The sequence below is a fragment of the Eleutherodactylus coqui genome, chromosome 7 (assembly GCF_035609145.1).
Source record: "Eleutherodactylus coqui strain aEleCoq1 chromosome 7, aEleCoq1.hap1, whole genome shotgun sequence".
Lineage (NCBI taxonomy): Eukaryota > Metazoa > Chordata > Amphibia > Anura > Eleutherodactylidae > Eleutherodactylus > Eleutherodactylus coqui.
Window position 1 is genome coordinate 203,904,329 of NC_089843.1, and position 26,136 is coordinate 203,930,464.

The following is a 26,136-nucleotide window of genomic DNA, read 5'->3' on the forward strand; positions in this document are numbered from 1 at the left end:
AAGTCACTTTGTAATAGCTAGACCAGCTACAGGGAATCTACTTGCTCCATTTTCAATCTCTCACATGACTCTGTCCGAAAACCTCTCCACTTCTTCCTCTGATATCCTATCTGCATTTGCTACTTCCTCTCCTGTACATGGCCTCCAACTTCCTGTGAGCAGTGCATGATGGGAGGACAGGAGCAGAAGCACTGCGCTGCATTGGTCATGTGCAGTTCAGAGTTCCGGAAGGCCCTGTCTGCTGCTTCAGCCGGCTTTCTCTGGCTCTCTGAGTGAGAGGGAGGTTGGTGCTGGTAAGTTGTAGGACCTGTGAGCTGGGGGCGGAGCTACAGTGCTGGCAGGGAGACAAGCTCTGTGCATGCTGGGACTTGTAGGACCTGTGAGCTGGGGGCGGAGCTACAGTGCTGGCAGGGAGACAAGCTCTGTGCATGCTGGGACTTGTAGGACCTGTGAGCTGGGGGCGGAGCTACAGTGCTGGCAGGGAGACAAGCTCAATACATGCTGGGAGTTGTAGGCAACCGTCTGTTGTTGTGTTTACTGTGAAAGTGATACATGTAGACACCGCGGCAGATCAGGGGCTGCATGGGACGAAGAAGAGGGTTCAGAGCGACCCGTAAAAAGCTACAGATTGCTGCTGCTTAGCTGTACCTCCTAGATTTCAGCATTTTCAAAATTTCCATTTTGTGCCCAGAAAACCCCTTTAAGGCCAGTTTCACACAAGCATATTTGTAAACCTCCATAATATAGGCACATATTGACGCTAGATCAGTATTCCAGGGGTATTTTATGTGTTCACATCAATGTTTGAATTCATTGTCGTTGATGCGATGTGCTGTAATAGATGCATCTGTTTATTCTCCATGGACGTCAGTGGGCGTATCACATCTGTAAAACGGATTACTCTGCGGTTTTAATATATGTCTGGCCTTTATACTCCCATGTCGGTAGACTCTTAGACTTCCATTAGCCCCATACTACGGTCCGCAAAGCACAGATTGAGTACAGATCTGAAATACGCTCATCTGGAAGCGGCCTGAAGGTAATGCTATTTGGTCAGTAGATCCTACTTTATAGGCTAGCTATGGCCAACCCAACATATTTTGGGGGCCTCACTATTGGCCCATGTCTTCCCCTATAAGCCGCTCTGCCAGGGTTTAATGAAAGCTCACACTCATAACATTTTTGGCGACCACCATTTTCCAACGATTATCGATTGGTTAAAACGTCCGTCGGTAAAAACAAGACCATTGCTCAATTTTGATTCTTATAACGAAAATCGGACGAAAATCCACGGTCTTTACACCGCAGTACAGTCGCACCTCTAGTGGCATTGTCTTCTAGTTCAGTCGGTTTCCAGTTTCACTGATATATATATTTTTTTAAGGCCAGAATTTCGCTTCTAGTTTCACTGACTGCTTCTAGCTTCATTGGCGACCGCCGGCCCACGTGGCATTGCTGCTGACGCGGCCCACGTGATCTCCTGCTCAGCGTCTCCTGATGCTGAAACGCTACCCACCCTTCTCCAGCGTCTCTGTGGGCGCTAGTAAAACCGTACTGAAGTGTAATGTAAGTGGCCATGTTTACCCAGATAACAGTGGTAATGCTGAGGGCAGATAACGATGTCACCTGCAGTCCTATGTAAAACCACAGATAAAACAGTGATAATGCTGAGGACAGATAATGTCACCCGCAGTCCTATGTAACAGCACAGAGAACACATTGATAACGCTGAGGACAGATAATGATGTCACCTGCAGTCTCATGTAAAATCACAGATAACACAGTGATAATGCTGGTGACAGATAATGTCACCTGCAGTCCTATGTAATACCACAGCTAACACACAGTGATAACACAGAGGACAGATCATGATGTCACCTGCAGTCCTATGTAGCATCACAGATAACACATAGTGATAACACAGAGGACAGATAATGTCACCTGTAGTCCTATGTAATACCGCAGATAACACATGGTGATAACGCTTAGGACAGCTAATGATGCCACCTGCAGTCCTATGTAACAGCACAGATGGCACACAGTGATAATGCTCAGGACAGATAATGATGTCACCTACAGTCCTATGTAACACCACAGAGAACACAGTGATAACGCTAAGGACAGATAATGATGTCACTTGCAGTCCTATGTAACAGCACAGAGAACACAGTGAATCTTTTTATTATAAAGGTAAAAAACATTACAGGGCGTAATAACAAACGTAGCAAAATAACAGAAAAATTAGCCAAATACAGTCGCAAGAAGCATATATACAGATTTACAAAATAGAAAAGATATACTTGCAAGAAATAATTGCCAAACATATATTCATATTTACAAAATTTTACAGAAACAGGAGAAGAGTGAAATCCAGTCCGGCTTCATCCCCAATCATACAGATCCCATTTATACAACCAAATCTACATTACAAAAGATAACAAAAACAAAAGAACCTAAAGATAACAAAAACAAAAGAACCTATCACAATCCCGTAGTGCTGCATATTCTGACCCCCCCCCCCCACACACACATGCATCACCCTCTACCCATCCCCTGGTCCACTGCCAATCATGCTTGTAAACCATAAGTTTTATTTTTTTTATTTTTTATATACACACCCACATAACATAAATACTAACCCCCGCCCCCCTCACAAAAACTCAAAACATGATACCACCAAGGAAACCACATGATACCACCCACAAAAAACCATATAATGCTTAATAATCCACAGCCTAAATATACAGAACAGGAAAAATTGACAAAAATCTATAACCATTACCTCCAGCCCTCAGTCGGGTACAGAGAACACAGTGGTAACCCTAAGGACAGATGATGTAATAGATGTGACCTGCAGTCCCATGTAACAGCACAGATAAAACAGAGTAACATCTTCATTTATTCTTTACAGTAGTCTTTTATATTCGTTTATTATTTTCATTGGTCTTAAAAAAATAAAAATAAAAAAAAAAAAACACATTTATTCTCTTAATTTGGTTTGGTGTTTTTTGCAATGTCTAGAACAAATCAATTGGATTTACATTGATTGCTATGGAAATGATTGCCTCGACTTTCATTGGTTTCAAGTTTGGCCGATGGCTTCCAGACGGATTACCAAGAATCTAGAGGTGTGACTGTACTTGTGGCCAGTGCTTTATCCATATACTGTTGCTTATTTACCTTAGGCAGGTGAGGATGAAACTCCTCTTCTTTCCAAAGCAGTCTTTCCTTAGATGGGTTTTATTTTGCCAAATGACCTGGGAAAGAACAGAAACGTATAAAACAAAATGTAACGAAATTCATTTGAGAGGAGGCGGCTGCCTTGTCCCGCCCGAGGGGGGTCCGTTAGACACAGTGTATCATGTGTGCCTGCCTGCGCTCGCTACTATGTATCTAAGCAAGTATCTGCATTAGTTTCTCGGTACAGGATGCAGCTCATGTTTGGGCTCCGAGAGGTGTAATCACTGGGTCACATGTCAAGCATACAGATCCAGTGGCATTCATCTGCATGATATCCTGTAATCCCCACTTTCGTTTTCCTCCCACCCGGAGAGCTGTGCTAGAAATAATTAGCATCTGGGAGGATATTGTAACATCTGAGGTTCTCACTCATCCATGTAGTAGCGATGTGACCTGAAAGCCGGCCGTGCGCATGCTGTACCCCTGCAGGGCTCTGCCCACTTGCCTGACTTCCACTATGTTTCTTTTTAAGAAGATTAAGCACAAGTTTGTATGATGTAATTTCATCCAAGTCTTTCGCTCCAAGCTATCTCTGCAGAATCTTAATGGTCTTTGCTTCGTGCGGATCTAGCTAAACATTTGCCAAATTTGGTCATTTCACATTTTCTGCAGCCCAAGCGTTGGATTATACTCCATTCCAACCTGTTGGGTATAAACTTATTTTTTCCCCGTTTCTGAAGCATTTGCTATGCTGGAAGCGCTTCAGTACTTTTTTTTTCTTTTTGTGTATTGGTTTCTGAAGATATTCGCTACGGCCGTGCCTTTCAGGCTAAAACTGTAACAATAAAGGATGTTGGCCTTTAAATCTATTCAGTGAAAGCAGCTCTTCTTGCTTTTTTTCTTGTACTTCAGCAGTTTTAAGTCCATTTCATAATCAGGAAGTTTAAAAAAAAACAACTTTCCAACAGGAAAACAAAAGTTTCCGCGTGAGCTCTGTGCATGATGCGAATGACTGATAGGTGCTTGGTCGCTTATTTATCTACGGAGATTCTTCAAAACATGCAAGCTTAGGGGCAAGTATAACGAAGGGCCTTTTCACACTAGCGTTTTGTCGAGGGAGCAGTAAAACAGAGAAAAATGACCCTTTTTTTTTTTTTTTCGTTTTCAAGCCCATAGAAAAGTATTGAAGTGGAAAATCTTCGGTTTCCTTCAATGAAGCGTGGTTAGCACTGTTGCCTTGCAATGCTTTGGTCCTAGGTTCAAATCTCATCAAGGGCAACATCTAAAGAACTCCATACAGTCATCACCATTGCTCTTATTTTAAGCCTACAACCCCAGCACTGCAAGGCAGCAGTGCTAACAACTGAGCCACCATACTTGTTCTTTCCTTGTCGGAGAACTAGAACAGGAAGAATAGATGCAAAGAAAACCTAAAAAGCCAATCCAGACATCACCCTTGGTCAGGTTTGAACCTATAATGCTAACACTGCAAGGTAGCAGTGCTAACGACTGAGCCACCATCCTTGAAGACCTAGAATATTGTACAGATGATATGAAGAAAAGAAATACACCATCGTCTTCTACTTGATAACATAGGCCAGCAGAAATCCCAGTGCACATACTACAATCTATAACGTTTTGCTGTTGGTGCATTTTTGGATTATTCTCCATACATGTCATTAGTGGTACCTATTGCCTCTAGAAAATGAAGCCGGCTCCCGTAATGAAAGCTGCAGAATGTTGTCCGTCCACGGACTATATAATCATGAGATTATTGGGACGCCTCTATTGCAGTTCCAGTAAACGGCAAATTAAAGCTGGTAAACATTAAAAACAACTATATTGGATTCTGTAGTTTATTGAAGTCCTTGAATTACTTGCTCCTTTCTCACAGTCCTAGACATCTCCTGAGAGAAGAGAACTGGTCCTGGCAGCGTGGGAGAAGCCAACCCGCTGGCATTGTTGTGCATCCATTACATAATGTTCTGTAGGATATCCAGTCTGATACCACATGGAATATTAGTCAGCGGAACATGTTTGGACTCGGCTTGCTAAATGTTTTCACGTTTAAATAGCTACCATATTGCAAAACCTTATCTCAGACGGGTCGTACGTCTGTGCCGCTCGCATTGATGGATGTAAACGCAGAACAGCCTCGTCTTCTGACATCGCTGCCATGACTGTAAATGCCTTCCTGCTGCACAGAACCCGTCCTTCCTCCCAGATAACAGCTGGTATTAATATGCTTCGCTTTAATACCGCAACGGACGCTAAGTCCCTTGTAGAGCGCTGGAAATGGAGGCATTCCTTTTGGTGACCCCAGAGTCGAGAGACCAAGTGATCGCACTGATCTGATGGGACCACCATCAACTGCTAGAACAAAAGATCTTTGTGCTTCAAGGGGTTGTCTCACCCCAGACACCCCAATCATCTGATCGCTGAGGGTTTAGCTCCCAAGCCCCTGAAAACACACAGACGAGCGCGATATCGGGCCGAAAAGCTCTGCCTCATCTCACTCTTGTGTTTAGAATTGAGGCTGCTTTCACGCGGTTGAGATTTTTTTTTTTTTTCAATTGTCTCATGTTGGGGAGCTAAAACCATCCTGCTCCTTGCCAGATACTAAGCTGAAAGTACTGCCCCCTACAGCAGTATATTGAGTATTACATTACCATGCATTTAGCCCAAACCTATTCAAACTGCTGCTTAAAAAGTGTCATCCTCCAAGGTAGGAAGCTCAGTGCTGAAGAGGTGGAAGGGGAGAAATGCCATCACAGTGCATAGAGCTCCATAGCTCATTCACACGGGTATATGCTGTTTCGGTCCATGAAATACGCGGCATTTTCACAGACCGTAAATACATGCATTCACTGCGTATTTGGACCTTCTTCCTCCTTCGTATGCAATAATACGGAGCACAAATGTGAAGGAGCCCTTATAAATTGCCCTTTTGAAGGCCACCGTAATGCTGATTTGGCCCTCTGTTTGACAGCCCTGGTTTAGAGGCAGCTGAAACATCCAAGTCCTCTAGTAAATGAGCAAATCCAGCCACAATCAGACTGGCAGAACTGGCTTCTGCTGATCAAACAAGGAAGCCTTCCCCTCAGGGGCTGCGGCTGTCAGACCGCTCCCGGGCTGTTTGCTGTCAGCTTTCTGTTTCGCAGGGAGTATTGAGGTGTTGTTAGATGTTCATACTCTCAGGTGAATAACAAATCTGAAAAGATCGGAAGCGTTTGTTAACCCCTGCTGCACCCACATGTGGATGGCTTCCTGAGATGGGCCTTACTTACCTAGCGGTAGCTTTTGTATCCATCCACTTTATAACCGGGACGTTCAGTATTTTTTCATATTTTAGCTGTAGGCAAAGTACGGCAGAATGTTTCCTTAGAAGCTGGCTACTCTGTAACTTCTAGTCTTATGGCATGAGAACGAACACTTGCTGATATCCTATGTTATTAACCACTTCAGCACCAGAAGTGTTAACATTTTCCTAGTTTCGTTTTTCATCCCCCGCCTTACAAGATCCATAATGTCTTAATTTTTCCATTGACGTGGGACAAGTTGCATTTTTCATGTACCGTTTAATGCACAGAAAAACTTTAAAAAAATTAAGTGGGGAGAAATAAAAATAAAAAGGCAATTGCGCCATTGTTGGTGGGTTTAATTGTTGCAGCGGTCACAGCGCAGTAAAAAGTCCACATGAACTTTTTTTTTGTCTTATTTAGAAGGCCGCCGGCACACAGGCGGATTTGCATTACGGAATTCGGAGCAGGCATCCGCCAGCGGATTCCGCATCAAATACCACCCTATGGAAAAGCGCTTTTTTTGTCGCGGAGGAAAAATCGCAGCATGCTGTATTTTAGTGTGGTGTTCGCATGGACGGCTTCCATTGAAGTCAATGGAAGCCGTACGACCCGCAGTCCATCTACATTTCACATTGTGGACAGGTCGCGGATTTCATGTCACCGTCTAGCGGCTGCGTGGGGGTATCTGTCCTCCGCATGTCAGATGGCAAGCTGTCTGGACCATACACAGCACAGCTAAGAAGACAGGTACGGGGGTCACTGGCCAGGAACGGGGTCGGATTCTGCTGCAGGATCCCTCATCCGGAATCCGACCGGTTATTGTGCAGCCGGCCTTAAAGTTGAATATATTTTTTTTTTTTCTTCACCGAAATTGCTTTCTGTTGCCATATCCTGCCCGGAGTGCCGCACGGCCTCCGCCGGCTTACCTTCTTCCATTACTGCATCCTGGTGCCACAGTTGTTCCAGGTAAGGGACGCATCTGGCGGTCCACGTGATTCATCAGCCCAGGCCACCATCATAGTTGTGTTAGCGGTGGACAGGGGTCTACATGGGAACCTCCACCGGTCAGTGGTCATGTGGCCCACATGGGAACTTCCACCGGTCAGTGGTCATGTCGCCCACATGGGAACTTCCACCGGTCAGTGGTCATGTCGCCCACATGGGAACTTCCACCGGTCAGTGGTCATGTCGCCCACATGGGAACTTCCACCGGTCAGTGGTCATGTCGCCCACATGGGAACTTCCACCGGTCAGTGGTCATGTCGCCCACATGGGAACTTCCACCGGTCAGTGGTCATGTCGCCCACATGGGAACTTCCACCGGTCAGTGGTCATGTCGCCCACATGGGAACTTCCACCGGTCAGTGGTCATGTCGCCCACATGGGAACTTCCACCGGTCAGTGGTCATGTCGCCCACATGGGAACTTCCACCGGTCAGTGGTCATGTGGCCCACATGGGAACTTCCACCGGTCAGTGGTCATGTGGCCCACATGGGAACTTCCACCGGTCAGTGGTCATGTGGCCCACATGGGAACTTCCACCGGTCAGTGGTCATGTGGCCCACATGGGAACTTCCACCGGTCAGTGGTCATGTGGCCCACATGGGAACCTCCACCGGTCAGTGGTCATGTGGCCCACATGGGAACCTCCACCGGTCAGTGGTCATGTGGCCCACATGGGAACCTCCACCGGTCAGTGGTCATGTGGCCCACATGGGAACCTCCACCGGTCAGTGGTCATGTGGCCCACATGGGAACCTCCACCGGTCAGTGGTCATGTGGCCCACATGGGAACCTCCACCGGTCAGTGGTCATGTGGCCCACATGGGAACCTCCACCGGTCAGTGGTCATGTGGCCCACATGGGAACCTCCACCGGTCAGTGGTCATGTGGCCCACATGGGAACCTCCACCGGTCAGTGGTCATGTGGCCCCTGTACGCTGCAAGCTGCGATGAGCACTATATACTATTAGATTGCTAACAGCAATTAGCATTGCAGGAGCATCTCAGGGAAAGGACCGGCGGGCATTGAGCCGATCTGCCGGTTGTCCTTTCTTGGACTGCTTTTGGTAAGTCCTGAACTCTGCCTACGGGGAACACCCCACAGGAATCCGTTTTCGGAGATGTGAAAAAGAAAACAACACATTTTGATTGCTGTAAATTAGGGAATTGCTGTGCATGCCGTTCCCCCAATGCGGCCGAAAGGGAGCAAAAGTTTAAAACCAATTATTAATATATTTTTGGATAACTTTTAGATAAAAGCACTTCCTATTGGTTTGCAGTTTTGTGTTCTTCTAAGCACATTAGTCTGTTCGCGTGCGGTGCTAATTGTTCGGTTCCTATTCGCCGGCACAGAGAACTGAACGATCCGGGAAATCTGTTTTTTTTATTTTTAGTTTAGTTTAAGCTGAACACCCGAGTGAATGATTATCGCTACGTGTAAAAGTTCCCCTAAAGGGGTTGTCTCGAGGAAGCAGTGAATTTTTTTTTTGCCCAGTCCCCCTAATTAAGCACACATTACTAAGCCCCCCTGTAAATGACTTTTCTAGCTGGTTTGTACTTACCGTTCCAGCGCTTCAGCAACTTATAAAAGTTCCCCCAAGATGGCCGCCGGCTCTTTCCCCGTCGCTCGCTGCAGCCCGACGTGCGCGCTCCCGAGACGCTACCAGCTGTGTCTCCATGGCAACCAGACGCCACGCAGCTGCCGACCGGACCCCTGGATTCAACGCCGCCGACCAGTCACCCACTGTCAGGCAGCAGGTAACCGGCGCTACCCCCCCCCCCCCCCCCTGGCTCCCCAGCGCTACCCCCCGGCTCCCCAGTCCATGTCTTGGCTCCTGTGAATATGCCATATATCCCTTTACCTCTTGCTACTGTGTAGGTGAGCTGTGGGAGCGGACCAATGCACGGACCCCCCATGAGTTACATAGCCGGTGGTCGGTCTCTACAGTACATATGTTATTGACTGGTAGTTGACCGGGTAACTAGAAGACACGTCTTTCCTCTAAGACAGCCTTAGTGATGGTGTTTTACTTGTATTAGCAATGCTCTGTAAATGAACCGTACTTGAGGTGTGACGTTCACATTCATGTGACTACCGCTACAAGCTCATACGGACAACATGAACTTTGCTTCTACTAAGTATTCTACAGGAAGTGAGTTCTTATCTCTGACTTATCCTTTTACTTCCTGGGAGTTAAGCTGCGCATTAACATTGGAATAACCTGAATCTGCTGCTCCCCCAACTCTCCTCCAATGGCAGAGCTCCGCGCAAAGAAGAACTGCATGTTGGATCTTGGCATACCCCATCCTTTCTTCCCACAGATCAGAAGCCGTATACATAGGTGTCTGGAAGCGGCATTTTTTTTTTGTGTAGGGAACCGGAGAAACTAGCTGTCCCAGCAGTTCTTTTAAGTGTTTGGCCAACTTTAAGTCAGAAAAAGTAAAGTAATAAAAAAAACTATCTGTATATTCAGATGGGGTGAAGGCGGAGCAGATCTGCTGAACCCTTCGTTGATTTAAAGGGGTTGTCTCGCGAAATCAAGTGGGGGTATACACTTCTGTATGGCCATATTAATGCACTTTGTAATGTACATCGTGCATTAAATATGAGCCATACAGAAGTTATTCACTTACCTTCTCCGTTGCTAGCGTCCCCGTCGCCATGGTTCCGTCTAATTTCGGTGTCTTCTTGCTTTTTTTAGACGCGCTTGCGCAGATCCGTCTTCTCCCTTCGGCTCCGCTCGGCAGCATCGGCATTTTGGCGCCGCCCCCTTGTACGCGTCATCGCGTAGCTCCGCCCCTGTCACGTGCCGATTCCAGCCAATCAGGACTTACTGACTGAGGAGTGCATATAGATGCATCCTCCTCTCACCATGCAGGTAGCTGACTACCGTGAAGTGGTTAGTGGGCTCATGTATCTTGGCCAACATCCAACCAATGCCTTGCATTTATTATCTATCATTCACATGCAGTGCGGCATTAAGACTCCAGGGGGAGCCCAGGGTGGCAGTACCAATGTGGTTAACTGATGGATATGCAGGGCAACCCGCCGAATTATCATGGCGTCATTAATAGGTTGCTGGTCTGCATGGTGAACTACATATATCAGAATGGTCTGGCACCCTGTATCCACTATGTGTGGGAGTGTACACCAAGCATCCACCCCCCTCATTATCAGGAGGCAGTGTGAGTGGGTGTTTCATCGGTGTCCTGCACAGGTGTTATTGGCTCCGCCATTTGGTAGTCGGCTACCTGCATGGTGAGAGGAGGATGCATCTATATGCACTCCTCAGTCAGTAAGGAACGGCCATTTTTCTGTGATTGTTTTTAATTCTTGATTTCCCCTTCTGTGATGCACTTAGTGGGAATGTAAGTGCAATGAGCTTCCCATTGTTTAAGGGATTGCCTCCAAGAAAGCAGTCCTTTTGCAGATTTAAGGCCAGGCTCACACGAACAGGTTGGATTTCCACAGCAGAAGACTTGCCATCCTTCGCGAAATGTAATTGCGAATGATCACAGAAAATTGCAGATGCAAGCGTTTCTCCAGATGGATGTACAAGTATTTTCTGCGTGGAATAAAAGATTTTCCTCTCCCCTCCAGTTGGCTTTTCTATCTTATTTTCCTCTGAGGTTGCAAGCATTTCCGCCTCTCATACGCAATGTTAATTGTGTATGGGCGATGGAAAACTGGCATCCAATGACTTCAATGGGGGCAGTCCGTGCGGAATGCGTGCTAAAATAGAGAATGCTGCGATTTGTATTCCACTTGCATAACACGCAACTCGTATCTGCGAATATGAATGAAAAATCGAAAATGCATTCCTTTCAATGCCTGCGTTTTACCGTGGATCTCCTGCGCAGGCGGCAATCGTGGATTCTGCAATTAACATCCGTTCATGTGAGACCCCTTCTAATTCAGCCTTGCTTCAGTTTCAGAAACCCTGCGCAATCAACTGCCGGCCGACCTATAAGCTCATAGAGGGGTGCCAAGTCTTGTTCCTTCCGCTGGACCCCACGTATATGTCCTTTATCAACTGACTTAAAATAAGTTATGGGGGGGGGGGGACTTCGAGAGACCGCGCTTTAACTAGACCTCAACTATAAAGTTTTCGACACTCCGGACTAAATGAAAGCGAGTTATGGCTGTGTTCTCGTGTCGCAGTCCTGTGATGCTTCCTTGCTGCGATTTAAAAAAAATTGTTCGGAACCTGCAGTGTAACAATCTGTGAACGCGGCATAACGAGTATGTTAACTGTTTATTGCACTCAGGTATTAATGGCCTTCCGTTTTTCATATCCTCATGCTTTTTTATTGTAGACTAAGTAATACAAAGTGTACTTGGTTACATTGTTGCCGTTTTTGCTCCTGTTATCTTGGCACGGCCGGAGCCAATTAGTTCTTCTACCCTCTTCTCTTCTCCGTACTGATTGCATAGTGTGTCAGCATATTTTTACCAAGTGGCAGTTATTGAGCAAACTGACTCCTCCATGCCACAACAGTCTGGCGGTACAAGACAACATAGTTAAATCCCATCTGTCACTTTCCTGCTAGTTTCCATTTGGGCCAGACGTCACAACACAGATGAATGTCTAGAGGTTTCTGTGTTTCCTTTGCAAAGTAAAATTCCTTAATGCGTGTGGAGGGAGAAAAATGCCCATCGCCTTTTATTCTACCACCCTTTGCACTGTGTAAAGGCATTGCTGCTTTCTTCATATGGCTCATTTTATGCCTTTTATCCCATGGACATGTGTTCTTGCAGCGCCTCTAAACAAGAGTATAGCTGGGCGTTGATCGGCCGTAGGACCCACCTCATTGCAAACTTCTACCAACATCACCTGACGAAAAATAGCAGATGCAGCAAGAGAAAAACTCCCACAACACCCAACAGAAGGTTCGGACGCTATTTTTCAGGAGAACTTTGGAATTTGATGGTCCAGTCGATATTCCCCTAGGACTGTGATCAGATTATATCACATAAGTACGCTATGGTTTTCTGCTGATTGAGGAGGATCTATGCCAGAGACAAACACCTATCAGGCTGGTCCACATGTGGCTGATTTCCATCGGAGTGTCCACAGCGGGCGTTCCGCCTCAGATCAGCCGTGGAATGCCGGCCTTGGTGCGGCTTTTATCAAGACTTCCTGTGCAGAATTCAGCCCCTCATTGAGAGAGCTTGAATTCCGCATTGGAGATGGTGATGAAATTGACATGTCGCGGTTTTGAATTTCGTGCCGCGAGTCCGTTGCCGCAGGGTTCTTTCTGCAGCTTGTGGATAATTTAAAAAAAACACGTGTCTACTTTGCTGCTACTGTAAATACAATGGAATTTACTTGCGGAGAGCCTGCATGGAAATCCTGCGGCAATTCCACTCCATGTGCACCCCCTGGGCTATAAGAGGGTGCGTCGTTTTTGACTGATTGGCTAAGAGAGATCACACAACCGTTTTTCTATAATTAGGTGCCATCTGTAATCTAGGACAAATCCTTTTTATATCTTTCAAGAGTTGTCTTATAACATGATATAGGGAGGTCCCCTGCCCAGGAGGGTCTGCTAGGAACCAGAACGGCTCTTGTTTTGGTGAACTTGATCTGACTATGTATTACATATACAGTAAACCCTTGAGTAGCATTGCTCTTGAGTAACACTATTTTCAACTTAAGTCGATGTGTCAGGGCAGCGGCGGTCCCTCATGTAAAGTTGCATTCCTCAGATAAGGGCGCCGACCGCTCCATGACCCCGAGCGCCGCTCAGTGAGCCGGCGGGCAGCTGATGCCAGTCTCTTCCTGTTTCTCCTGCATTAGCGCGCGCCTACTCCTCCACAGTGCACAGTGCCGGCTGAACGTTGCTGTGTCTTCCAGCCTCCTGACACAGTACAGCAGCTGAATCCCCAAAGAGCTGGCTGAACGCTGCCTGCCTCCTGAATCCCCACTGTACTGCAAAATGTAAGTACAGTACAGTAAGGAAACATTTGCAAATAAATACTGCAGTCCTATGTCAGCACAGATAACACAGTGTTACGTACTGCTAATGATGTCCCTGCAGTCCTATGTCAAAGAACTGTATGCTAAATGTGCAAAAACCTGTTAAATGTTAATTTATTCATTACAGTTATGTTTTATATTCATTCAGTATTGTTATTGTTTTTGGTATTAAAGACCAGAGCTATTCTCTATTAAATGGGGCTTGGTGTGTTTTTTGGAACGTCTAGAACCAATTAATTGGATTTACATTAATTCCTATGGCAATAATGTCCTCAACTAACATTGATTTCTACTAAAGTCCATTGCTTCCGGACAGATTAATGACGTTAGTTGAGGTTCTAATGTATATCCCTCCCAGCTGTCCGGCAGTCCCACATGGCAGGAGGCATGTCCCGCTTGGTACTGGTGTATCTTGTCTCCACCAGAAGAAGGGGTGGAAACAAAATGCACGCCCACAACTTAAATTTCCTGGGCAGGAGAACGGGTGCCCATCATCTCCCCGGCTGTGACATCCCATCTCTGCTGCTGCCGACCCTGTCACTCTCCCCCCGCTGGGGTGCCATGTGCGCTCTCGCTGCTAGCGACCCTGTAAGTGACTTTTCTTGCTGCTCTCCCATTATTCCCTCGCCGGCTTCAGCTCTCCTATGCTTTTTTCCATCTCCCCTGCTGCCTCTGGTGCTGTCATTCCGCAGCTCAATATGCCCATAGACTATCATTGGGCATCCACAGGTATTTAAATACCTGCGGGTGTCTTTTTCCCCTGGTGTGCGAACTGCATGTGTGGGAAAACATGCAGCATGCTCCATTTTCTGCGGTTTTCCCACACGGATGGCTTCCGCAGGCTTCCACTGAAGTCAATGGAAGCCGTTCGGATCTGCGGCACGTGTGTAACTGACACTGCGGACGTGCCATGGACCCCAGGAGGGCTGGAGTTTAAAAAATAGAATAGAAGAAGGCACGGTTCATGTGCGCGGCATGTCGCATCTGCCAAGCAGAAGAAAGAAGATCCGGCCGCTACGGGGGAGAGGCCCACAGTGTCTGGACAGATGAGTAAAATGTATTTTGGCCTCATGTCTGCAAGCCGGTTGGAATCCACTGTGGGATTCTGCACGGGGAAACCGGGCCGGCCCATGGACATGAGGCCTTACGGGAGTCACTACTGCTATTGGGATTACCAAGGCCGAATTAACAGAGCCGATAGCAAGTTGTGTCTGTGACACCACACACTGCAGGTCCTATTCGAGAATCTGTACTAGAGCCTCCCATGCCTCATGTATCACATCCTGTATACAACCCAGAGGTGGCCCAACAGGGTACTAGAGCCTCCACGCCTGCCCGTATCACATGTTGTATCCAAGCTAGAGGTGGCCCAACAGGGTACTAGAGCCTCCATGCCTGCCCGTATCACATGTTGTATCCAAGCTAGGGGTGGTACAACAGGGTACTAGAGCCTCCAGGCCTGCCCGTATCGCATCTTGTATCCAAGCTAGAGGCGGTACCACAGGGTACTAGAACCCCCATGCCTGCCTATATCACATCTTATATCCAAGCTAGAGGTGGTACAACAGGGTACTAGAGCCTCCCTATAAGGGGTCGGTTTACTGCAATAAATGATCTTTTTTCTCTGATATTGCAATCCCTGACTTATATCAATGGTACATTCACACAGACCAAGCCTAATTCTACACTGACACCTCCCTCTAGGGCCGGGTCCAAACGGAGGCCCACAGCGGATTCCAGCTGTGAGTCTGACCGTGACCCTACATATGGCGGTGTACGGTATTGCGTATGACTGTACTCACGCAGGCGGTCATGCACAGTAGACCTATTTTTCCCCCAGTCGTCTCCACGACAGCACCAATGAGATTGCCTCCTCCTGGTAGGACAGGAACATACTGAGAGGTTAAAAGCTCCCCCCCTTCCCCACTTTCCTCAGTGTCTTCCTGTCCTGCCAGGAGGCAGGATCTATGAGAGGAGCTGGTGGAGAAGCCAGCGAAAACATACAGGCGGATCGGAAGGCAGTGGCTCACCCTGTCATCCCTTCGCAGCCAGACGACTCCCGGGACGCCACATCAGGGTGGTAACCCCCGGGCCAGGTTCCTCCCGCGGCGGCCCATAGGGGGTTCAAAGCGGGAGCCTCAGTCCCCCTCGTCCTCCGGCAGAAATTACAGCGCGGCGCTCCAGGAAGCCCTTTGACGGCAGGGGGCGGGGCGCCGCATCTCACGTCCAGCGCGATGACGTCATCGCGTCTGCACTAGGAGCGGAGGGGGCGGGGCTTAGCGCAGGAGCGCGAAAATTCAAATAGGAACCTGAGAGAAGCCAGAACACCAGCATCACAGGTCGCAGGGTGTCTGCAGCACTGGTATAAAGATGAGTGCTCCAGCCCCAGAGACAGCTGAAACCTCAGCCTCAGCGGCCGTAAGTAGCCAGTGCGGCAAAAATACGATGCAAATATCCAGTATGTTGTGTATGGAAAAATTGCATGTTTACCCGCAAAAATGCTTTGTTTGTCAGGGGGATAAAAAAGACATCCCCCCCAGAACAAAACTGCGAAAGTGCGTGGAATGCGGGACGAGACTGCCAGCCACGTATCAGAGGCCTCTATGCAAGGCATGCGTGGCTAGGCTAGTCAGAGAGGAATCGGGGGGATTCCTGGATGACGTTAGAAAGCTGGTGAAGGAAGAGGTTCAATCAGCTCTAACGTCACTGCCGGCACCGCCAGCAAAACGCCAAAGAAAGGCATATGTTCCCGAGGAGTCTTCTGATTCCGAGAACTCCATCGGATCAGAGCAAGAGGAGCAGGCGGCCGAAGAGTCCTCAGAGGAGGAGGACTACAGGAAATATTTGTTCCATCAAGATGAATTGACGGAACTAATTAAATCAGTTAGGGCTACGTTAAAAATAGAACAGCCCAGAGAGCCGCGGACCCGACAGGATGAGATATTCAGTGGACTTGGGGAGAGGCGCAAACATACCTTCCCGGTCCACAAAAACATCTCTAAAATAATTCAGAGAGAGTGGAGTAAACCAGACGCAGGTTCCTACTCCGCTCGAGGCGTAAAAAGGAGATACCCCCTGGAGGAGGAAGCTTGCGCAAGCTGGGACGAAATACCTAAGGTAGACGTCCCGGTGGCCAAGGTAGCCAAGAGGACGACTCTGCCCTTTGAGGATGCCGCACAGCTAAAAGACCCCATGGATCGCAAGGCAGAGGGACTCTTAAAGAAATCATGGGAGGCAGCGGCAAACATCCTTAGGCCAGGGATCGCAGCCACTTGCGTGGCGCGGACCCTGGGGGTATGGTTAGAGCAGCTGGAACTACATCTGACCAACAAAACGCCGAGGGATCAGATCCTTAACTCCCTTCCCATACTGCGCATGGCCACTAACTTCTTAGCGGACGCCGCAGCCGAGACCGTCAAACTCTCAGCAAAAGCCACAGCCCGCGCTAACTCAGCCAGAAGGGTGTTATGGCTGAGGTCATGGTCAGGCGACCTGGCCTCGAAAAACAAATTGTGTGCCCTCCCTTTCTACGGCCAATTTCTATTCGGACCGGACCTAGATAAAATTCTAGAGAAGGCGGCCGACAGGAAAAAAGGGTTCCCTGAGGAAAAACCACAGAGAGTGAAGACCTTTCCCCGGGCCCCAATGCAGCAGCCCGAGGCCTACCGAGGCAAGGGCAAGACAGGCCGCTGGAGTTACCCCAAGGGGGGCAGAGGAAGGAATATCCTCTTCAACCCCCATCAGGGGGAGCCGAAGCAAAGACCCTGACGCCATCCCCGTAGGGGCAAGGCTGGGGAGCTTTGTGGATCAATGGGCCGCAATCTGCGGGGGCCCATGGATCCCAAAGATCCTACAGCACGGATACCAGATAGAGCTGGTATCCATCCCCAGAAGGAAATTCATTACCACGCGAGCCCCAAAAAAACAGCTACATTTACTAGGGCAAAGCGTGCGCGACTTGCAGCGGTTAAACGCAATATCTCCCGTACCGCGAAACGAGGAAACCCAGGGCTATTACTCCAGGCTCTTTTTAGTAAAAAAACCCGGCGGGAAACACCGGACGATAATAAACCTGAAAGACCTGAACACCTGCGTCCGATACAGGAGATTCAAAATGGAAACCATCTCCTCGACAATAAAGTTGATCCCCAGAGGAGCTTACATGGCGTCCATCGATCTGAAGGACGCGTATTTTCACATCCCGATCCACAAAGATTCACAGAAATACCTGCGGTTCGCAGTGGACATGGGCGGAAGAACAGAGCACCACCAGTTCAGATGCCTGCCCTTCGGGATATCCTCAGCTCCCAGAATCTTTACCAAGATTATGGCGGAGGTAGCCGCCCACCTGAGAGAAAAATCGATCCTAGTAGTACCGTACCTGGACGATATTCTATTAATAGCAGAGTCCAAAAAACTCCTAACCAAACATCTGGAGACAGTGCTACAACTTCTCCAATCATTGGGATGGATTATAAACTGGGAAAAATCCAGCCTAGATCCCGGCAAGCAGAAGACGTTTCTGGGAATAACTCTCGACTCAGAATCGCAATGCTCCTACCTACCCAAGGAGAGAATACAAAAAATCCGCAGAATAGTCAAAACCTTCCTACGAAGACGATTCTGCACAATTCGGGAGGCAATGTCTCTTCTGGGGAGCTTGACATCATGCATCCCAGGAGTAGCATGGGCCCAGGCCCACACCAGAGCCCTACAGGCCGTAGTCCTATCCTCATGGGACAAAAGGCAGTCCTCGCTAGGGGCAAGGATGTACATCCCAAACAGGGCAAAAACATCCCTGCGTTGGTGGACATCCCCAGAGAACCTGCGGAGAGGGGTTCACTGGCTACAAGACCCAGCCATCCACATCACAACAGACGCAAGCGCCTGTGGATGGGGAGCGCATGTGGGGAACCAATTCTTTCAGGGTCCCTGGCCTCAGAGGATAAAAGAACAATCCTCAAATTTCAGAGAACTACAGGCAGTTTGGCAGGTTCTACAGCAGTTGGGCAACTCGCTACAGAACCATCACATAAAAATACTGTCAGACAATGTCACCGCGGTCGCTCACATACGACACCAAGGGGGCACAAGATCTCCCCCACTGCAAAGCATCGCACAAAAAATCTTTCACTGGGCGGAGGGCCGGATCCTCTCGATCACGGCAACCCACTTAAAGGGGACACTAAATGGAAAAGCAGACTTCCTCAGCAGGAAGCAGATAGACCCAGGAGAGTGGTCCCTCTCCCCAGAGGCATTCAGAATCTTAACCAACCGGTGGGGGACCCCACAGTTGGACCTCTTCGCAACCAGGGAGAACACGAAAGTAGGCAACTTTTTCTCCCTCCGGCCAGGAGATCGTCCGATAGCGGTAGACGCCCTGGGCCAGGACTGGGGACAAGGACTGGCCTACGCCTTTCCTCCCATACCACTAATCCCCAGGGTTTTACAACACTTCAGAACCCAGGGATGCACGCTAATCCTAGTGACCCCCTTCTGGCCAAAAAGAAGCTGGTTCGGTCTTCTGACAACACTGAGCGTCCAGGACCCAGTCACCTTGCCTACCTGGACGGATCTTCTATCGCAGGGGCCACTGAACCACCCCGGCCTAGACAAACTCCATTTAACGGCATGGCTCTTGAGGAATCCTCGCTAAGACAGAAAGGATTCTCAGAGAAAGTAATAGAAACCCTAATGTCCAGTAGGAAAAAGACGACCCACCTGATCTACCAGAAGGTCTGGAGAAAGTTTTCCTCATGGAGACAGGGAAGGGATCGCGGGGATTCTATCCCCGACACTCCGCTAATCTTAGAATTCCTGCAGGAGGGCTTAGAGATGGGCCTCTCCCCGAGCACCCTAAAAGTCCAGGTTTCAGCCCTTAGCGCTATCTGCGACACAAAATTCGCAGACGATAGATGGGTCCACAGGTTCCTAACAGCAGCAGCTAGATTACGCCCTAGGCCCATAAACCTGTTCCCAGACTGGAACCTTAATTGGGTTCTAGGGGCCATGACAGCGGTACCATTCGAACCGATCAAAGCGCTACCTATAAGAACGCTGACAATCAAGACCATCTTCCTAGTAGCCATTACATCCGCAAGACGGGTTAGCGAACTACAGGCCTTGTCCATCCGCCACCCGTTTATGAAAATTACAGACACCAAACTAATATTTAAAACAGACCCGGCCTTTATGCCGAAAGTAGTGTCAGATTTTCATAGGTCCCAGGATATAATAATCCCCTCATTCTTCAGCCACCCAAAAAACGAGGAGGAAAGAACCCTAAGCTGCCTGGACGTTAGGAGAGCAGTCCTAACCTACATAGATACAACGAGCCACTGGAGGCGGGATGACAACCTGTTCGTCCAGTTCAGTGGCCCAAATAAGGGTAGCAAAGCAGCGAAAAGTTCCATAGCCAGGTGGATCCGCCTGGCCATCATAGAATCCTATAAAGCCCTCGGGAAGGAGATCCCGTTAGCGCTTAAAGCCCATTCCACAAGGGCAGTAGCGTCCTCATGGGCCGAACACAGTTCAGCCTCGGTCGAGCAAATTTGCAAGGCCGCAGTCTGGAAAAAACCCCACACGTTTACTAAACACTATAGGGTAAAAGTGCAGCAGGACGAGGACATGGCCTTCGGCCGCAAAGTCCTCTCGGCAGCGATCCCACCCTAATAAACTTTAGTTGGTACGTCTCATTGGTGCTGTCGTGGAGACGACTGGGGGAAAAAGTGGATTATACCCACCTGATAATCAGGTTTCCAGTAGTCTCCACGACAGCACCCGTACCTTTCCCGCCCTAGAAAAATAAAATAATAAATTTAAAATTAAAAAACCCCGGTTAGGGGAAAAAATTTAAGTTTAGCTCCTGCCCCGGCAATTCGTTAGAATCCACTGAGGAAAGTGGGGAAGGGGGGGAGCTTTTAACCTCTCAGTATGTTCCTGTCCTACCAGGAGGAGGCAATCTCATTGGTGCTGTCGTGGAGACTACTGGAAACCTGATTATCAGGTGGGTATAATCCACTTTTTTTTGTTTGTTTGTTTATATTTCCTGTGCCGTCACTTAACAGCGAAGCGGGTACCTGCAGCCCACAGGCAATGTAATTACGTATGGGCTGCGTGTATATCCATGACCATAGAGCACAAAGAGCTCTATGTCACAGATATCTGCGGTAAAATAGAACATGCTGCGTTCTATTTTCCACGAGCAATTTACGCAATTTCGACCCGCTAATGCGAGCAGAATTCTTCAATCCATTGCATTTGATGGAGCAGTGTATTACCGCGGATCATACGATCGCTGAATCTGCTATACAGATCCGGTCGTGTGGACTGGCCTAGTGAAGGGATTGGTGTTGACTGACAGTGTATTCTATTTTTTTATGTTTTGACTAATCTCAAACAAAGGAAGAAGTAATAAGGGGGTATACCTCCTAAAGTTCTTACTCTTCTTCTTTCCCAACTGATACAATCGGCTCCACATGAAAGCTTGCTGGTGCCTTGTGATTGTGATGTGGAGGAGTTCTAGAGGCCTCAGGAAGCAGATGGGAGTTCCAAAACCATTATATGGTTTGCTCAAAAACAAGGGGGATCTTCCAGTGCAAATGACTAATATTTCATCATCTGTCTAGTTGCACATCACAGACGGAAGGACAGCAAAAGAGGAATCTGTTCTTCTGGTAAATGTAAAATGTTGGGCGTTTCCTTTTTATTAAATCAAACTTCATAGATTTTCTAAAGAAAAATCTCATCTTGCAGTTCATCGGAATAGTCTGTACAGCTTTACTGTATGTAATCCTTATTATACTCTTCATAAAAAAATTCTAACCCCTAGGAGGAGTTTTTGTTTTGCTGTAAAACTCTGCAAGCCGTTCCATCTCAGTCAGATATACAGATGATGAGAGTTGTAGTGATTTAGATGGACGGTCTTGTCATCGGAGGCCCTGGTTTCACCCCTGGCCTATAAGAGGCTCTCGGAGCTCCTTGTGTGTAGTGACCTCTTCTTCCGCTTGTGTAGAGCTTGTTGACCACTAGACGCCTCTACGACGCAGAGAAGAGATTTCACCCCGTTACCAGAGTCTGAGAGGGGCGCATTATTGGAGTGTGAGAAGCTGGATGGTCGTATCGATGATTTGCCCACCACCGGGCCGTTCTGATCAGACTGTTAGCAGGTGTTGGGATCAGTGGATGTGTGAGGACACACAAGGTGACTGGGCTCAGGACGCCCCCTACAGACCACCAGTAGAGAGGAGCATCTGACCAGACTGTTAGCAGGTGTTGGGACCAGTGGATTTGTGAGGGCACACAAGGCGACCGGGCCCTGTACGCCCTTGACAGATCACATGAGCAACTGGAACTGTATCGTTGTCTGCCATCCAGATACAGGTGGCCCCGTTGTTACAGGCCCTTCTGTCTATCAAGAGTTTTCAGACGCTTGGTTGAAGGACATTTGATCTCATAGTGCCCTTTACATGTATGCCCTTTGACACCCATCTACTGCCGCCTCCTGCCTTTGCTGTGGAGGGGCATACTGCCCCCTGCTGGTGTGAGGTCTGAGGGGCCCTCTCACACGACAGTCAGTCACCCATAATAGTGGTTGGAGGGACACTGACAGCTCAGCGTTGTGGCTACAGGATGTCCTGAACACGTGTACATCTCATGGCGGCTTCCAAAAGGCATTTTCTGCAGACAAAAGGATGTCATAGGAATGTCCCCACAACATTGTCACACTTCTGTGGCCTGCCAAATTGTGTCGTCAGTACAACATGTATGTGACCATTTGGAATGCCAACTTCGACAGCCTACGAGCTTGCACGATTTAGAGGGCCAGTTACAGCAAATGTCAACTGATGTGCCACAGGATACCTTATAACCCAATAAGATCCTTGAGCCTCCATATCCCCCCATGTCACATCTTGTATCCAAGCTAGAGGCGGTACAACAGGGTACTAGAGCTTCCATGCCTGCCCGTATCTCATCTTGTATACAAGCTAGAGGTGATACAACAGTGTACTAGAGCCTGCATGAACCCCGTATTACATTTTGTGTATTAGTGTATCTTGACTCCACCAGGAATTCCTGGTGGAGTCAAGATTGACAGGTGGTGACGCCCTCAGTACCTGATTGGCTGCAAAGAGTCTTCTGCTTCAGGTCCTGCAAGCTCACTAAAGTTCATTAGAAAAGCCATGCAGCGGCCACTGCCGGTCAGCAGCATCTGCAGCAAGGGGTCTCCGCGGCGGCAGTGGCGTCCACCTTCGGCCCCGCAAGGACACAAAAGTAACGTACAAAAGCCACGCAGAGGCGGGCGGTGCTGCACAGCCCCAGGAGCATGTGCCTTTCTCGGCGGCTGCTGGCCAGAAGGCGGAAACCCCCTCTCTAAAACCGCTGGCCGCTGTCGGCAACAGGGACCGCAAACCGAAGTGTCACTGCTTTCCCGGGAGTGGCCGTCATGGAGCAGATATGCGGCCGCCGCTACGCAGCTCGCAGACGTGGCCCAGAACTGACGCATGAGACGACAGCAGTGGCAGCGGAGACGGGGAAGTGGGGGGGCCCACCTGCTTACCACGCTTGGGTGAAAATGGCGACCAGGACGCACCTGACACGCTGCAGCGTGTGCATTTATTTTTTTTCCAGTGCGGCAGCCTTCGGCTGAGGGTTACTATAGTTGTTAGAGTTGCATTATGACATGTAAATACAGCCATGTTACAGCGGTAACATGGCAGCATTTATAGGTAATAATGTAAGGCTAAAAACTGTAGTAACCCTCAGCCGAAGGCTGCCGCACTGGAAAAAATCTATGCACACTGCTGCTAGGACCTACCTGCCTTCCTCCTGTCAAACCCCTAGCTTCCGGTGGTGTCAAGATACACCAATACCCACATCTTGTATCCAAGCTAGAGGCAGTACAACAAGGTACTAGAGCCTCTATGCCCACCCGTATCTCATCTTGTATCTAAGTTCGAGGCAGTACAACAAGGTACTAGAGCCTCTATACCTGCCTGTATCACATCTTGTATCCAATGTAGAGGTGGTACAACAGAGTACTAGAGTCTCCATGCCTGCCCGTATCACATCTTGTATACAAGCTAGAGGCAGTACAACAGGATACTAGACACTCCATGCCCGCCCGTATCACATCTTGTATCCAAGCTAGAGGCGGTACAACAAGGCACTACAGCCTCCATGCCTGCCCGTATCACATCTTGTATCCAAGCTAGAGGTGGTACAACAGGGTACTAGAGCTTCCATGCCTGCCCGTATCACATCTTGTATCCAAGCTAGAGGTGGTACAACAGGGTACTAGAGCCTCTCTACAAAGGGTCAGTTTCCCACAATAAACTATCCTTTTTGCTCTGATTGCAATCCCTTACTTATATCAACATTACAATCACACAAAGTTTCATTCCAGTCCGACAACGTCTGGGGGAGGGATTCGTTTTTTACGATGAGTGTTCATAAAACTGCCAATACCAGTCTGTGATGCTGACAAATAGACTATTTTGGGTCTTGGTAGCTGCAGTAAATTGGACTGAGGCCGTGGGCTATTTCCAAATACTATATTTTCTGTGTATCCTTTTTTATGTGTGTATGACCGAATCCTGCAGATATCCTGTTACTTCACAGTGATGCTGTCTATAAGGGGAAGCTATCCCCAGATAAAAACTTGTGGCACTGTCTCTATCTTCGGAGCATCTTCCCTGCCCCCGACTTCTGCCATGGTGTGCCAAAGAATAGAATGCCCTCAAACGTGCAGTTGGTGCAGAAGCAGTTGTTGGCTTATCTTATGGTATATGTTGGATGAGCTGAGCTAGTTTCCTTTTAGTAATTCCCGAATATAACAGGAAGTTGACAATTTTTGCAGTCCAAAGTTGGGCAACTGTGGAAAATTCAGACTCTGAGTTCCTCTATACGTTGGATCTACATCTTGGAGTATGAAAACAAGTCTGTAATCTGTCCACACAAGTATGGCTGCTTGAAACAGGAAAACTTTTCAAGGTGGTCAGTGACTCTTTGGAGGGATGGTTGCTGCTTGTTGGCTCTGCTGACAGATCCGTTTCTCCTCTGTATGTTTTCTAGTGACTAATGGCCGATTTCTTTATCAGTCAGAAGTTGTCAGCGAATCTTTAAAATCTAGTTTCATTTTTTTGCTTTTCTGAAAAACTTCCGCCTGAAGTTCTCGAGCTTCTTTTCTTCTTACGTTTTTAGTTTCACAACATTTTCAGCTCCATTCTTAATGCCTGCAGACTATCTTGAGCTTCACGGTTAATTTGTTTAGTGGTTGCTTCTATTGGTATTCCGCTATGATCCTGTAATAGACTCCTTGCACACTACACAGATTTCTTCTGCACCATTCTTGCAATAAAGTTTGAGTGGCTCTTGGTGCTTTTTACGGTTTCTTGCTTTCTTTAATTCCTTTTGCTGCAGACAGGCGAGCTGAAATTTCCACTACTTTTGCCAGAACAGGATTAGATCTTAGATACCTCCATCTGGATAACTTCTGACAGTGAGGGCATGAAACTTCCTGTGAATGCCCATCCATGCTTGGGTGATACATGCTTGACAAAATTTGGGACTGCGCTGTGTAGAAACGGCATCTGTGAAGTTATCGAGGCAAATGGAACAAGTCAGTTCAGCCTGTGGGTCCTTAATGTGACTGGTCCCTGCACTCGCCATTACTACATACACCATTGGTAACTAAAGCAATGTTTAAATCATGTGTTATATAGGCAGTCACATATTAGCTGTGTGGGGAGAGCTTTAGAGCTCATAGAAACAGTTTTACAATTTAGTTTTATATACAGACATAATAAGGTTGTCATTAAAGGTTCAAGTCCCTCATCTGGTACTGGTGCATCTTGTCTCCACCAGAAATATGGGGGCAAGCACAGATGGAAGTCTACCAGGGACATGTGTGAGCTGCCAGGGCCATGTCACGGGGATGCAGGAGCTGAGGGGGGTGTTAACAGGGCGTTACCAATGCGTTACCTATCACTCTGCAGGTCTCCACCCATATTTCTGGTGGAGACAAGACGCACCGGTATCCCCTCATCTTATATCGCGGCATACAAAGGGTTTTTCTATCTGATTCCATACGGTTTCAACATAAAAAAATTGTGACATTCTCCATGAGATTTTGTATCTACAAAGATGATCTCCCCAAGAAGCATTGCTTCTCAAGGAATATCTCTCCTTGGACAGAGCTCTGTACAAAGGAGCCGACGGTCTGTGTGTGCTCTACTGTACAGGCCTCGTGCACAGGGCACCATTTGCACACGGAATTGGTTACTCTAAAAAACTAGAACTTATCCTGCGAAATACGTCTTATACAACCACACTGATGAGAAAACATGTGTCTGCTGAAACACAGAAGGGTAAATGATTTACTGGTCCTTAAGGCTAAAATGAGTAAGTTAGTGACCTGATGGGAGTTATGGGCCAATTGTGTTTACATTAGACCGAAATCTACAATAAAAAGGTGATATTTCTGTCAGGGGTTTTTCAACTCTTGTGACTGTTTATGGAGTTAAAGTTTTTTTTTTCTTTGAGATATAAAGGGTCCCTCCGGTAAATACACATTTTTCTATCTCCCACCTGATTGCCTATCATAGTCCTAGATGTTTCTTATGTATATTGCAGTCACTTTCATGCAGTGCTACCTCCTGTTGTCTGATGC

The 26,136-nt window shown here is 47.8% G+C and overlaps 1 protein-coding gene and 1 pseudogene across 1 annotated transcript in view; one reads left to right on the forward strand and one right to left on the reverse strand.

Moving 5' to 3' along the window:
- Positions 1–26,136, forward strand: part of BMP2K (BMP2 inducible kinase) — a 162,805-nt gene that overhangs the window by 8,689 nt on the left and 127,980 nt on the right. The gene's annotated exons all lie outside the window — the stretch shown is intronic.
- On the reverse strand, positions 24,368–25,136 carry LOC136573256 (E3 ubiquitin-protein ligase TRIM39-like; annotated as a pseudogene).